The sequence below is a fragment of the Oncorhynchus mykiss genome, chromosome 29 (genome assembly GCF_057628025.1).
Source record: "Oncorhynchus mykiss isolate SJ-2025 chromosome 29, ASM5762802v1, whole genome shotgun sequence".
NCBI classification, from domain to species: domain Eukaryota; kingdom Metazoa; phylum Chordata; class Actinopteri; order Salmoniformes; family Salmonidae; genus Oncorhynchus; species Oncorhynchus mykiss.
The window spans coordinates 47,894,533-47,907,697 of NC_143050.1; the positions used below are offsets into that span (position 1 = coordinate 47,894,533).

At 39.1% G+C, this 13,165-nt stretch overlaps 6 non-coding genes across 6 annotated transcripts; all 6 read right to left on the minus strand.

Moving 5' to 3' along the window:
* Positions 1–280: 280 nt before the first annotated feature.
* Positions 281–352, minus strand: trnat-cgu (transfer RNA threonine (anticodon CGU)). Its single transcript has one exon. It is a non-coding gene; the product is annotated as a tRNA-Thr (tRNA).
* Positions 353–2,542: 2,190 nt separating this feature from the next.
* On the minus strand, positions 2,543–2,614 carry trnat-cgu (transfer RNA threonine (anticodon CGU)). The gene has a single exon. It is a non-coding gene; the product is annotated as a tRNA-Thr (tRNA).
* A 2,193-nt stretch (positions 2,615–4,807) lies between these two features.
* Positions 4,808–4,879, minus strand: trnat-cgu (transfer RNA threonine (anticodon CGU)). Its single transcript has one exon. It is a non-coding gene; the product is annotated as a tRNA-Thr (tRNA).
* Positions 4,880–7,072: 2,193 nt separating this feature from the next.
* trnat-cgu (transfer RNA threonine (anticodon CGU)) lies at positions 7,073–7,144 on the minus strand. Its single transcript has one exon. It is a non-coding gene; the product is annotated as a tRNA-Thr (tRNA).
* Positions 7,145–9,333: 2,189 nt separating this feature from the next.
* On the minus strand, positions 9,334–9,405 carry trnat-cgu (transfer RNA threonine (anticodon CGU)). Its single transcript has one exon. It is a non-coding gene; the product is annotated as a tRNA-Thr (tRNA).
* Positions 9,406–11,595: 2,190 nt separating this feature from the next.
* Positions 11,596–11,667, minus strand: trnat-cgu (transfer RNA threonine (anticodon CGU)). The gene has a single exon. It is a non-coding gene; the product is annotated as a tRNA-Thr (tRNA).
* Between the last annotated feature and the right edge of the window lie 1,498 nt (positions 11,668–13,165).

Sequence of the window (13,165 nt, forward strand, 5' to 3'; positions counted from 1 at the left end):
GCTCCAGTTAACAAAAACAGATGACTTTGCACATCTATTTCATTCTTAGAATGTCAACATTGTGGAAAGTGGGAGTTGTGCAAAAGCTAATTTAACAAGTGAATACTCTCACAAGACAAGTTGGGGAATACTGTAGGACAGCAAACATGTGAAGTGGCTCTATCGTAGAGATACTTCCCCTTAATATAATAGTTGTGTTCAAATATTGATACAACATGACTTTTCTACAAAGTCCCCCAATGAATGAAAATTTCCAGGGAAATTGAAGTCTTTTCTATAGAGGCGCGGATGGGATTTGAACCCATGATCTTCGGTTTACGAGACCGACGCCGTACCACTTGGCCACCATGCCACCCTATGCTTTATATATACATCAACATTCTGGAAAGTAGTAGTTGTGCAAATGTGAATTTGGCACACAAACTCAGAGGAGAAAGGACCTCATATATAGCATGCACTCCCCCTCTGAGCTTCCATCCCATTTCATTTGCAGATAAAACGCAATATCAATACAATGTACTTTATATATACACCACTCCATTGAAACTACAATGAAATGATAGCAGCAATTCTTAAAACAGGTACGGACAGGGATCGAAAACATGAACTTCAGTTTTTGAAAATTATGCCATAAAAGTTGGCAACCATGCCACTTCTGTTCTATAAATGTACTAACAGGGATTGAAAACATGTTCTTCAGATTACAAGACCAAATGATTTAGCACATCTCTGTTTCCTGCTTAGAATTTCAACATTCTGGAAAGTAGAAGTTGGGTCTTTGCAAAAAAAAACATGGAGAAGCTGAGGATTGAACCCAGGACCTCATACATGCAAAGCATGCGCTCTACCACTAAGCTACAACCCCTTTCTTAGGAAAAAAAAAATGGTTTCTTATTTTTTTAAATTTCTCCTTTATTATACCAGGTAAGCCAGTTAAGAACAAGTTCTCATACACAACTGCGACCTGGCCAAGATAAAGCAAAGCAGTGCAACACAAACAACAACACAGAGTTACACAAGGAACAAACAAGCGCACAGTCAATAACAAAATAGAAGGGGACATTTTTTAAAAAGGCAATTAATAGGCCATAGTAGCAAAGTAATCACAATTTAGCAAATGAACACTGGAGTGATAGATGAGCAGATGATGATGTGCAAGTAGAAATACTGGTGTGCAAAAGTGCAGAAAGTAAATAAAAACAATATGGCGATGAGGTAGGTAGATTGGGTGGGCTATTTACAGATGGGCAATGTACAGCTGCAGCGATCGGTTAGCTGCTCAGATAGCTGATGTTTAAAGTTAGCAGTGTTGCCAACTCCTCAGTAAGGAAAGTAGCTATTGGCTGTCCTAAAAGACGCTAGAAGTCGCTACATGACGTCATCACCTAATTTGCATAATTGGCCATGATCATGTAATTGTGATGGACGCTGTTGGAGAGAGGAATAACTCCGTGGGAGAGACAAGAAGTGAGTAAAAAACACCCTAAATATGTTTAGAACTACAAATTAACTTTCTTCTGTCGATTCTTCTTTTTTTTATGTCACAATTCCAACCCTCCTCCTTTATCCGGGCTTGGGACCAACAAAAGTGACCCAAAAGAGACACTCTGGCGGAGCAACTTAGTTTTTAATTGTATTTTTAATTGTATTTTTTTGTTTTTCAGTTTAGTTTTCTTAATTTGGTTTGGTTTTTAACCTTATGGTCCACTTAGGAGCCTACAACAAGTCACAGTAAAACATTAACATTTTAACCATAACATTTAAAATAAAAAAAAATCTATACAAGTCTACATTAACAATATAAATGGACCAAAAAGAGACAATAGAAAAAACTTTCAATGGCAATGTGAGAAAATGATGGGAACTAGTCTGGCCCTAATTCAGATTAATTGTGTTTTTTTTAAGTAGGCCAGGGCGGGATCAGCCAGCGGCGGCTTCCCACATGCGGGATTGATTTGCAGTCTGGAAGCGGAGGGGTGAACATCTCCTGCTCTGACTGCAGCTGGAAGGGACTGCTGCGCGTGGACTAGGCCGCCTGTTAGTGCTTTGATAAGGCGGAGCTTTACCTAGCATAGACTTACAGATGACCTGGAGCCAGTGGTTCTGGCGACGAATATGTAGCGAGGGCCAGCCGACTAGAGCATACAGGTCGCAGTGGCCCTATCAAGACAATTTACCTTTTCTTTACACTGTTGTGATGAAAGTAAATTTCCATAATATCAGCTATCTACCATAAACGTCGAACAGGGATTGAACCCATGTGCTCCAGTTAACAAAAACAGATGACTTTGCACATCTATTTCATTCTTAGAATGTCAACATTGTGGAAAGTGGGAGTTGTGCAAAAGCTAATTTAACAAGTGAATACTCTCACAAGACAAGTTGGGGAATACTGTAGGACAGCAAACATGTGAAGTGGCTCTATCGTAGAGATACTTCCCCTTAATATAATAGTTGTGTTCAAATATTGATACAACATGACTTTTCTACAAAGTCCCCCAATGAATGAAAATTTCCAGGGAAATTGAAGTCTTTTCTATAGAGGCGCGGATGGGATTTGAACCCATGATCTTCGGTTTACGAGACCGACGCCTTACCACTTGGCCACCATGCCACCCTATGCTATATATATACATCAACATTCTGGAAAGTAGTAGTTGTGCAAATGTGATTTTGACACACAAACTCAGTGGAGAAAGGACCTCATATATAGCATGCACTCCCCCTCTGAGCTTCCATCCCATTTCATTTGCAGATAAAACGCAATATCAATACAATGTACTTTATATATACACCACTCCATTGAAACTACAATGAAATGATAGCAGCAATTCTTAAAACAGGTACGGACAGGGATCGAAAACATGAACTTCAGTTTTTGAAAATGATGCCATAAAAGTTGGCAACCATGCCACTTCTGTTCTATAAATGTACTAACAGGGATTGAAAACATGTTCTTCAGATTACAAGACCAAATGATTTAGCACATCTCTGTTTCCTGCTTAGAATTTCAACATTCTGGAAAGTAGAAGTTGGGTCTTTGCAAAAAAAAACATGGAGAAGCTGAGGATTGAACCCAGGACCTCATACATGCAAAGCATGCGCTCTACCACTAAGCTACAACCCCTTTCTTAGGAAAAAAAAAAATGGTTTCTTATTTTTTTAAATTTCTCCTTTATTATATCAGGTAAGCCAGTTAAGAACAAGTTCTCATACACAACTGCGACCTGGCCAAGATAAAGCAAAGCAGTGCAACACAAACAACAACACAGAGTTACACAAGGAACAAACAAGCGCACAGTCAATAACAAAAAAGAAGGGGACATTTTTTAAAAAGGCAATAAATAGGCCTTAGTAGCGAAGTAATCACATTTTAGCAAATGAACACTGGAGTGATAGATGAGCAGATGATGATGTGCAAGTAGAAATACTGGTGTGCAAAAGTGCAGAAAGTAAATAAAAACAACATGGCGATGAGGTAGGTAGATTGGGTGGGCTATTTACAGATGGGCAATGTACAGCTGCAGCGATCGGTTAGCTGCTCAGATAGCTGATGTTTAAAGTTAGCAGTGTTGCCAACTCCTCAGTAAGGAAAGTAGCTATTGGCTGTCCTAAAAGACGCTAGAAGTCGCTACATGACGTCATCACCTAATTTGCATAATTGGCCATGATCATGTAATTGTGATGGACGCTGTTGGAGAGAGGAATAACTCCGTGGGAGAGACAAGAAGTGAGTAAAAAAACACCCTAAATATGTTTAGAACTACAAATTAACTTTCTTCTGTCGATTCTTCTTTTTTTTAATGTCACAATTCCAACCCTCCTCCTTTATCCGGGCTTGGGACCAACAAAAGTGACCCAAAAGAGACACTCTGGCGGAGCAACTTAGTTTTTAATTGTATTTTTAATTGTATTTTTTTGTTTTTCAGTTTAGTTTTCTTAATTTGGTTTGGTTTTTAACCTTATGGTCCACTTAGGAGCCTACAACAAGTCACAGTAAAACATTAACATTTTAACCATAACATTTAAAATAAAAAAAAATATATACAAGTCTACATTAACAATCTAAATGGACCAAAAAGAGACAATAGAACAAACTTTCAATGGCAATGTGAGAAAATGATGGGAACTAGTCTGGCCCTAATTCAGATTAATTGTGTTTTTTTTAAGTAGGCCAGGGCGGGATCAGCCAGCGGCGGCTTCCCACATGCGGGATTGATTTGCAGTCTGGAAGCGGAGGGGTGAACATCTCCTGCTCTGACTGCAGCTGGAAGGGACTGCTGCGCGAGGACTAGGCCGCCTGTTAGTGCTTTGATAAGGCGGAGCTTTACCTAGCATAGACTTACAGATGACCTGGAGCCAGTGGTTCTGGCGACGAATATGTAGCGAGGGCCAGCCGACTAGAGCATACAGGTCGCAGTGGCCCTATCAAGACAATTGACCTTTTCTTTACACTGTTGTGATGAAAGTAAATTTCCATAATATCAGCTATCTACCATAAACGTCGAACAGGGATTGAACCCATGTGCTCCAGTTAACAAAAACAGATGACTTTGCACATCTATTTCATTCTTAGAATGTCAACATTGTGGAAAGTGGGAGTTGTGCAAAAGCTAATTTAAAAAGTGAATACTCTCACAAGACAAGTTGGGGAATACTGTAGGACAGCAAATATGTAAAGTGGCTCTATCGTAGAGATACTTCCCCTTAATATAATAGTTGTGTTCAAATATTGATACAACATGACTTTTCTACAAAGTCCCCCAATGAATGAAAATTTCCAAGGAAATTGAAGTCTTTTCTATAGAGGCGCGGATGGGATTTGAACCCATGATCTTCGGTTTACAAGCCCGACGCCTTACCACTTGGCCACCATGCCACCCTATGCTATATATATACATCAACATTCTGGAAAGTAGTAGTTGTGCAAATGTGAATTTGACACACAAACTCAGAGGAGAAAGGACCTCATATATAGCATGCACTCCCCCTCTGAGCTTCCATCCCATTTCATTTGCAGATAAAACGCAATATCAATACAATGTACTTTATATATACACCACTCCATTGAAACTACAATGAAATGATAGCAGCAATTCTTAAAACAGGTACGGACAGGGATCGAAAACATGAACTTCAGTTTTTGAAAATGATGCCATAAAAGTTGGCAACCATGCCACTTCTGTTCTATAAATGTACTAACAGGGATTGAAAACATGTTCTTCAGATTACAAGACCAAATGATTTAGCACATCTCTGTTTCCTGCTTAGAATTTCAACATTCTGGAAAGTAGAAGTTGGGTCTTTGCAAAAAAAAACATGGAGAAGCTGAGGATTGAACCCAGGACCTCATACATGCAAAGCATGCGCTCTACCACTAAGCTACAACCCCTTTCTTAGGAAAAAAAAAAATGGTTTCTTATTTTTTTAAATTTCTCCTTTATTATATCAGGTAAGCCAGTTAAGAACAAGTTCTCATACACAACTGCGACCTGGCCAAGATAAAGCAAAACAGTGCAACACAAACAACAACACAGAGTTACACAAGGAACAAACAAGCGCACAGTCAATAACAAAAAAGAAGGGGACATTTTTTAAAAAGGCAATAAATAGGCCTTAGTAGCGAAGTAATCACATTTTAGCAAATGAACACTGGAGTGATAGATGAGCAGATGATGATGTGCAAGTAGAAATACTGGTGTGCAAAAGTGCAGAAAGTAAATAAAAACAACATGGCGATGAGGTAGGTAGATTGGGTGGGCTATTTACAGATGGGCAATGTACAGCTGCAGCGATCGGTTAGCTGCTCAGATAGCTGATGTTTAAAGTTAGCAGTGTTGCCAACTCCTCAGTAAGGAAAGTAGCTATTGGCTGTCCTAAAAGACGCTAGAAGTCGCTACATGACGTCATCACCTAATTTGCATAATTGGCCATGATCATGTAATTGTGATGGACGCTGTTGGAGAGAGGAATAACTCCGTGGGAGAGACAAGAAGTGAGTAAAAAAACACCCTAAATATGTTTAGAACTACAAATTAACTTTCTTCTGTCGATTCTTCTTTTTTTTAATGTCACAATTCCAACCCTCCTCCTTTATCCGGGCTTGGGACCAACAAAAGTGACCCAAAAGAGACACTCTGGCGGAGCAACTTAGTTTTTAATTGTATTTTTAATTGTATTTTTTTGTTTTTCAGTTTAGTTTTCTTAATTTGGTTTGGTTTTTAACCTTATGGTCCACTTAGGAGCCTACAACAAGTCACAGTAAAACATTAACATTTTAACCATAACATTTAAAATAAAAAAAAATCTATACAAGTCTACATTAACAATCTAAATGGACCAAAAAGAGACAATAGAAAAAACTTTCAATGGCAATGTGAGAAAATGATGGGAACTAGTCTGGCCCTAATTCAGATTAATTGTGTTTTTTTTAAGTAGGCCAGGGCGGGATCAGCCAGCGGCGGCTTCCCACATGCGGGATTGATTTGCAGTCTGGAAGCGGAGGGGTGAACATCTCCTGCTCTGACTGCAGCTGGAAGGGACTGCTGCGCGAGGACTAGGCCGCCTGTTAGTGCTTTGATAAGGCGGAGCTTTACCTAGCATAGACTTACAGATGACCTGGAGCCAGTGGTTCTGGCGACGAATATGTAGCGAGGGCCAGCCGACTAGAGCATACAGGTCGCAGTGGCCCTATCAAGACAATTGACCTTTTCTTTACACTGTTGTGATGAAAGTAAATTTCCATAATATCAGCTATCTACCATAAACGTCGAACAGGGATTGAACCCATGTGCTCCAGTTAACAAAAACAGATGACTTTGCACATCTATTTCATTCTTAGAATGTCAACATTGTGGAAAGTGGGAGTTGTGCAAAAGCTAATTTAACAAGTGAATACTCTCACAAGACAAGTTGGGGAATACTGTAGGACAGCAAATATGTAAAGTGGCTCTATCGTAGAGATACTTCCCCTTAATATAATAGTTGTGTTCAAATATTGATACAACATGACTTTTCTACAAAGTCCCCCAATGAATGAAAATTTCCAAGGAAATTGAAGTCTTTTCTATAGAGGCACGGATGGGATTTGAACCCATGATCTTCGGTTTACGAGACCGACGCCTTACCACTTGGCCACCATGCCCCCTATGCTATATCTATACATCAACATTCTGGAAAGTAGTAGTTGTGCAAATGTGAATTTGGCACACAAACTCAGAGGAGAAAGGACCTCATATATAGCATGCACTCCCCCTCTGAGCTTCCATCCCATTTCATTTGCAGATAAAACGCAATATCAATACAATGTACTTTATATATACACCACTCCATTGAAACTACAATGAAATGATAGCAGCAATTCTTAAAACAGGTACGGACAGGGATCGAAAACATGAACTTCAGTTTTTGAAAATGATGCCATAAAAGTTGGCAACCATGCCACTTCTGTTCTATAAATGTACTAACAGGGATTGAAAACATGTTCTTCAGATTACAAGACCAAATGATTTAGCACATCTCTGTTTCCTGCTTAGAATTTCAACATTCTGGAAAGTAGAAGTTGGGTCTTTGCAAAAAAAAACACGGAGAAGCTGAGGATTGAACCCAGGACCTCATACATGCAAAGCATGCGCTCCACCACTGAGCTACACCAACTTTCTTAGGAAAAAAAAAATGGTTTCTTATTTTTTTAAATTTCTCCTTTATTATACCAGGTAAGCCAGTTAAGAACAAGTTCTCATACACAACTGCAACCTGGCCAAGATAAAGCAAAGCAGTGCAACACAAACAACAACACAGAGTTACACATGGAACAAACAAGCGCACAGTCAATAACAAAAAAGAAGGGGACATTTTTAAAAAAGGCAATAATAGGCCATAGTAGCGAAGTAATCACATTTTAGCAAATGAACACTGGAGTGATAGATGAGCAGATGATGATGTGCAAGTAGAAATACTGGTGTGCAAAAGTGCAGAAAGTAAATAAAAACAACATGGCGATGAGGTAGGTAGATTGGGTGGGCTATTTACAGATGGGCAATGTACAGCTGCAGCGATCGGTTAGCTGCTCAGATAGCTGATGTTTAAAGTTAGCAGTGTTGCCAACTCCTCAGTAAGGAAAGTAGCTATTGGCTGTCCTAAAAGACGCTAGAAGTCGCTACATGACGTCATCACCTAATTTGCATAATTGACCATGATCATGTAATTGTGATGGACGCTGTTGGAGAGAGGAATAACTCCGTGGGAGAGACAAGAAGTGAGTAAAAAACACCCTAAATATGTTTAGAACTACAAATTAACTTTCTTCTGTCGATTCTTCTTTTTTTTTATGTCACAATTCCAACCCTCCTCCTTCATCCGGGCTTGGGACCAACAAAAGTGACCCAAAAGAGACACTCTGGCGGAGCAACTTAGTTTTTAATTGTATTTTTAATTGTATTTTTTTGTTTTTCAGTTTAGTTTTCTTAATTTGGTTTGGTTTTTAACCTTATGGTCCACTTAGGAGCCTACAACAAGTCACAGTAAAACATTAACATTTTAACCATAACATTTAAAATAAAAAAAAATCTATACAAGTCTACATTAACAATCTAAATGGACCAAAAAGAGACAATAGAAAAAACTTTCAATGGCAATGTGAGAAAATGATGGGAACTAGTCTGGCCCTAATTCAGATTAATTGTGTTTTTTTTAAGTAGGCCAGGGCGGGATCAGCCAGCGGCGGCTTCTCACATGCGGGATTGATTTGCAGTCTGGAAGCGGAGGGGTGAACATCTCCTGCTCTGACTGCAGCTGGAAGGGACTGCTGCGCGTGGACTAGGCCGCCTGTTAGTGCTTTGATAAGGCGGAGCTTTACCTAGCATAGACTTACAGATGACCTGGAGCCAGTGGTTCTGGCGACGAATATGTAGCGAGGGCCAGCCGACTAGAGCATACAGGTCGCAGTGGCCCTATCAAGACAATTGACCTTTTCTTTACACTGTTGTGATGAAAGTAAATTTCCATAATATCAGCTATCTACCATAAACGTCGAACAGGGATTGAACCCATGTGCTCCAGTTAACAAAAACAGATGACTTTGCACATCTATTTCATTCTTAGAATGTCAACATTGTGGAAAGTGGGAGTTGTGCAAAAGCTAATTTAACAAGTGAATACTCTCACAAGACAAGTTGGGGAATACTGTAGGACAGCAAACATGTAAAGTGGCTCTATCCTAGAGATACTTCCCCTTAATATAATAGTTGTGTTCAAATTTTGATACAACATGACTTTTCTACAAAGTCCCCCAATGAATGAAAATTTCCAGGGAAATTGAAGTCTTTTCTATAGAGGCACGGATGGGATTTGAACCCATGATCTTCGGTTTACGAGACCGACGCCTTACCACTTGGCCACCATGCCACCCTATGCTTTATATATACATCAACATTCTGGAAAGTAGTAGTTGTGCAAATGTGAATTTGGCACACAAACTCAGAGGAGAAAGGACCTCATATATAGCATGCACTCCCCCTCTGAGCTTCCATCCCATTTCATTTGCAGATAAAACGCAATATCAATACAATGTACTTTATATATACACCACTCCATTGAAACTACAATGAAATGATAGCAGCAATTCTTAAAACAGGTACGGACAGGGATCGAAAACATGAACTTCAGTTTTTGAAAATGATGCCATAAAAGTTGGCAACCATGCCACTTCTGTTCTATAAATGTACTAACAGGGATTGAAAACATGTTCTTCAGATTACAAGACCAAATGATTTAGCACATCTCTGTTTCCTGCTTAGAATTTCAACATTCTGGAAAGTAGAAGTTGGGTCTTTGCAAAAAAAAACATGGAGAAGCTGAGGATTGAACCCAGGACCTCATACATGCAAAGCATGCGCTCCACCACTGAGCTACACCAACTTTCTTAGGAAAAAAAAAATGGTTTCTTATTTTTTTAAATTTCTCCTTTATTATACCAGGTAAGCCAGTTAAGAACAAGTTCTCATACACAACTGCAACCTGGCCAAGATAAAGCAAAGCAGTGCAACACAAACAACAACACAGAGTTACACATGGAACAAACAAGCGCACAGTCAATAACAAAAAAGAAGGGGACATTTAAAAAAAAGGCAATAATAGGCCATAGTAGCGAAGTAATCACATTTTAGCAAATGAACACTGGAGTGATAGATGAGCAGATGATGATGTGCAAGTAGAAATACTGGTGTGCAAAAGTGCAGAAAGTAAATAAAAACAACATGGCGATGAGGTAGGTAGATTGGGTGGGCTATTTACAGATGGGCAATGTACAGCTGCAGCGATCGGTTAGCTGCTCAGATAGCTGATGTTTAAAGTTAGCAGTGTTGCCAACTCCTCAGTAAGGAAAGTAGCTATTGGCTGTCCTAAAATACGCTAGAAGTCGCTACATGACGTCATCACCTAATTTGCATAATTGGCCATGATCATGTAATTGTGATGGACGCTGTTGGAGAGAGGAATAACTCCGTGGGAGAGACAAGAAGTGAGTAAAAAACACCCTAAATATGTTTAGAACTACAAATTAACTTTCTTCTGTCGATTCTTCTTTTTTTTTATGTCACAATTCCAACCCTCCTCCTTTATCCGGGCTTGGGACCAACAAAAGTGACCCAAAAGAGACACTCTGGCGGAGCAACTTAGTTTTTAATTGTATTTTTAATTGTATTTTTTTGTTTTTCAGTTTAGTTTTCTTAATTTGGTTTGGTTTTTAACCTTATGGTCCACTTAGGAGCCTACAACAAGTCACAGTAAAACATTAACATTTTAACCATAACATTTAAAATTAAAAAAAATCTATACAAGTCTACATTAACAATCTAAATGGACCAAAAAGAGACAATAGAAAAAACTTTCAATGGCAATGTGAGAAAATGATGGGAACTAGTCTGGCCCTAATTCAGATTAATTGTGTTTTTTTTAAGTAGGCCAGGGCGGGATCAGCCAGCGGCGGCTTCTCACATGCGGGATTGATTTGCAGTCTGGAAGCGGAGGGGTGAACATTTCCTGCTCTGACTGCAGCTGGAAGGGACTGCTGCGCGTGGACTAGGCCGCCTGTTAGTGCTTTGATAAGGCGGAGCTTTACCTAGCATAGACTTACAGATGACCTGGAGCCAGTGGTTCTGGCGACGAATATGTAGCGAGGGCCAGCCGACTAGAGCATACAGGTCGCAGTGGCCCTATCAAGACAATTGACCTTTTCTTTACACTGTTGTGATGAAAGTAAATTTCCATAATATCAGCTATCTACCATAAACGTCGAACAGGGATTGAACCCATGTGCTCCAGTTAACAAAAACAGATGACTTTGCACATCTATTTCATTCTTAGAATGTCAACATTGTGGAAAGTGGGAGTTGTGCAAAAGCTAATTTAACAAGTGAATACTCTCACAAGACAAGTTGGGGAATACTGTAGGACAGCAAACATGTAAAGTGGCTCTATCGTAGAGATACTTCCCCTTAATATAATAGTTGTGTTCAAATATTGATACAACATGACTTTTCTACAAAGTCCCCCAATGAATGAAAATTTCCAGGGAAATTGAAGTCTTTTCTATAGAGGCACGGATGGGATTTGAACCCATGATCTTCGGTTTACGAGACCGACGCCTTACCACTTGGCCACCATGCCACCCTATGCTTTATATATACATCAACATTCTGGAAAGTAGTAGTTGTGCAAATGTGAATTTGGCACACAAACTCAGAGGAGAAAGGACCTCATATATAGCATGCACTCCCCCTCTGAGCTTCCTTCCCATTTCATTTGCAGATAAAACGCAATATCAATACAATGTACTTTATATATACACCACTCCATTGAAACTACAATGAAATGATAGCAGCAATTCTTAAAACAGGTACGGACAGGGATCGAAAACATGAACTTCAGTTTTTGAAAATGATGCCATAAAAGTTGGCAACCATGCCACTTCTGTTCTATAAATGTACTAACAGGGATTGAAAAAATGTTCTTCAGATTACAAGACCAAATGATTTAGCACATCTCTGTTTCCTGCTTAGAATTTCAACATTCTGGAAAGTAGAAGTTGGGTCTTTGCAAAAAAAAACATGGAGAAGCTGAGGATTGAACCCAGGACCTCATACATGCAAAGCATGCGCTCCACCACTGAGCTACACCAACTTTCTTAGGAAAAAAAAAATGGTTTCTTATTTTTTTAAATTTCTCCTTTATTATACCAGGTAAGCCAGTTAAGAACAAGTTCTCATACACAACTGCGACCTGGCCAAGATAAAGCAAAGCAGTGCAACACAAACAACAACACAGAGTTACACATGGAACAAACAAGCGCACAGTCAATAACAAAATAGAAGGGGACATTTTTAAAAAAGGCAATAATAGGCCATAGTAGCGAAGTAATCACATTTTAGCAAATGAACACTGGAGTGATAGATGAGCAGATGATGATGTGCAAGTAGAAATACTGGTGTGCAAAAGTGCAGAAAGTAAATAAAAACAACATGGTGATGAGGTAGGTAGATTGGGTGGGCTATTTACAGATGGGCAATGTACAGCTGCAGCGATCGGTTAGCTGCTCAGATAGCTGATGTTTAAAGTTAGCAGTGTTGCCAACTCCTCAGTAAGGAAAGTAGCTATTGGCTGTCCTAAAATACGCTAGAAGTCGCTACATGACGTCATCACCTAATTTGCATAATTGGCCATGATCATGTAATTGTGATGGACGCTGTTGGAGAGAGGAATAACTCCGTGGGAGAGACAAGAAGTGAGTAAAAAACACCCTAAATATGTTTAGAACTACAAATTAACTTTCTTCTGTCGATTCTTCTTTTTTTTTATGTCACAATTCCAACCCTCCTCCTTTATCCGGGCTTGGGACCAACAAAAGTGACCCAAAAGAGACACTCTGGCGGAGCAACTTAGTTTTTAATTGTATTTTTAATTGTATTTTTTTGTTTTTCAGTTTAGTTTTCTTAATTTGGTTTGGTTTTTAACCTTATGGTCCACTTAGGAGCCTACAACAAGTCACAGTAAAACATTAACATTTTAACCATAACATTTAAAATTAAAAAAAATCTATACAAGTCTACATTAACAATCTAAATGGACCAAAAAGAGACAATAGAAAAAACTTTCAATGGCAATGTGA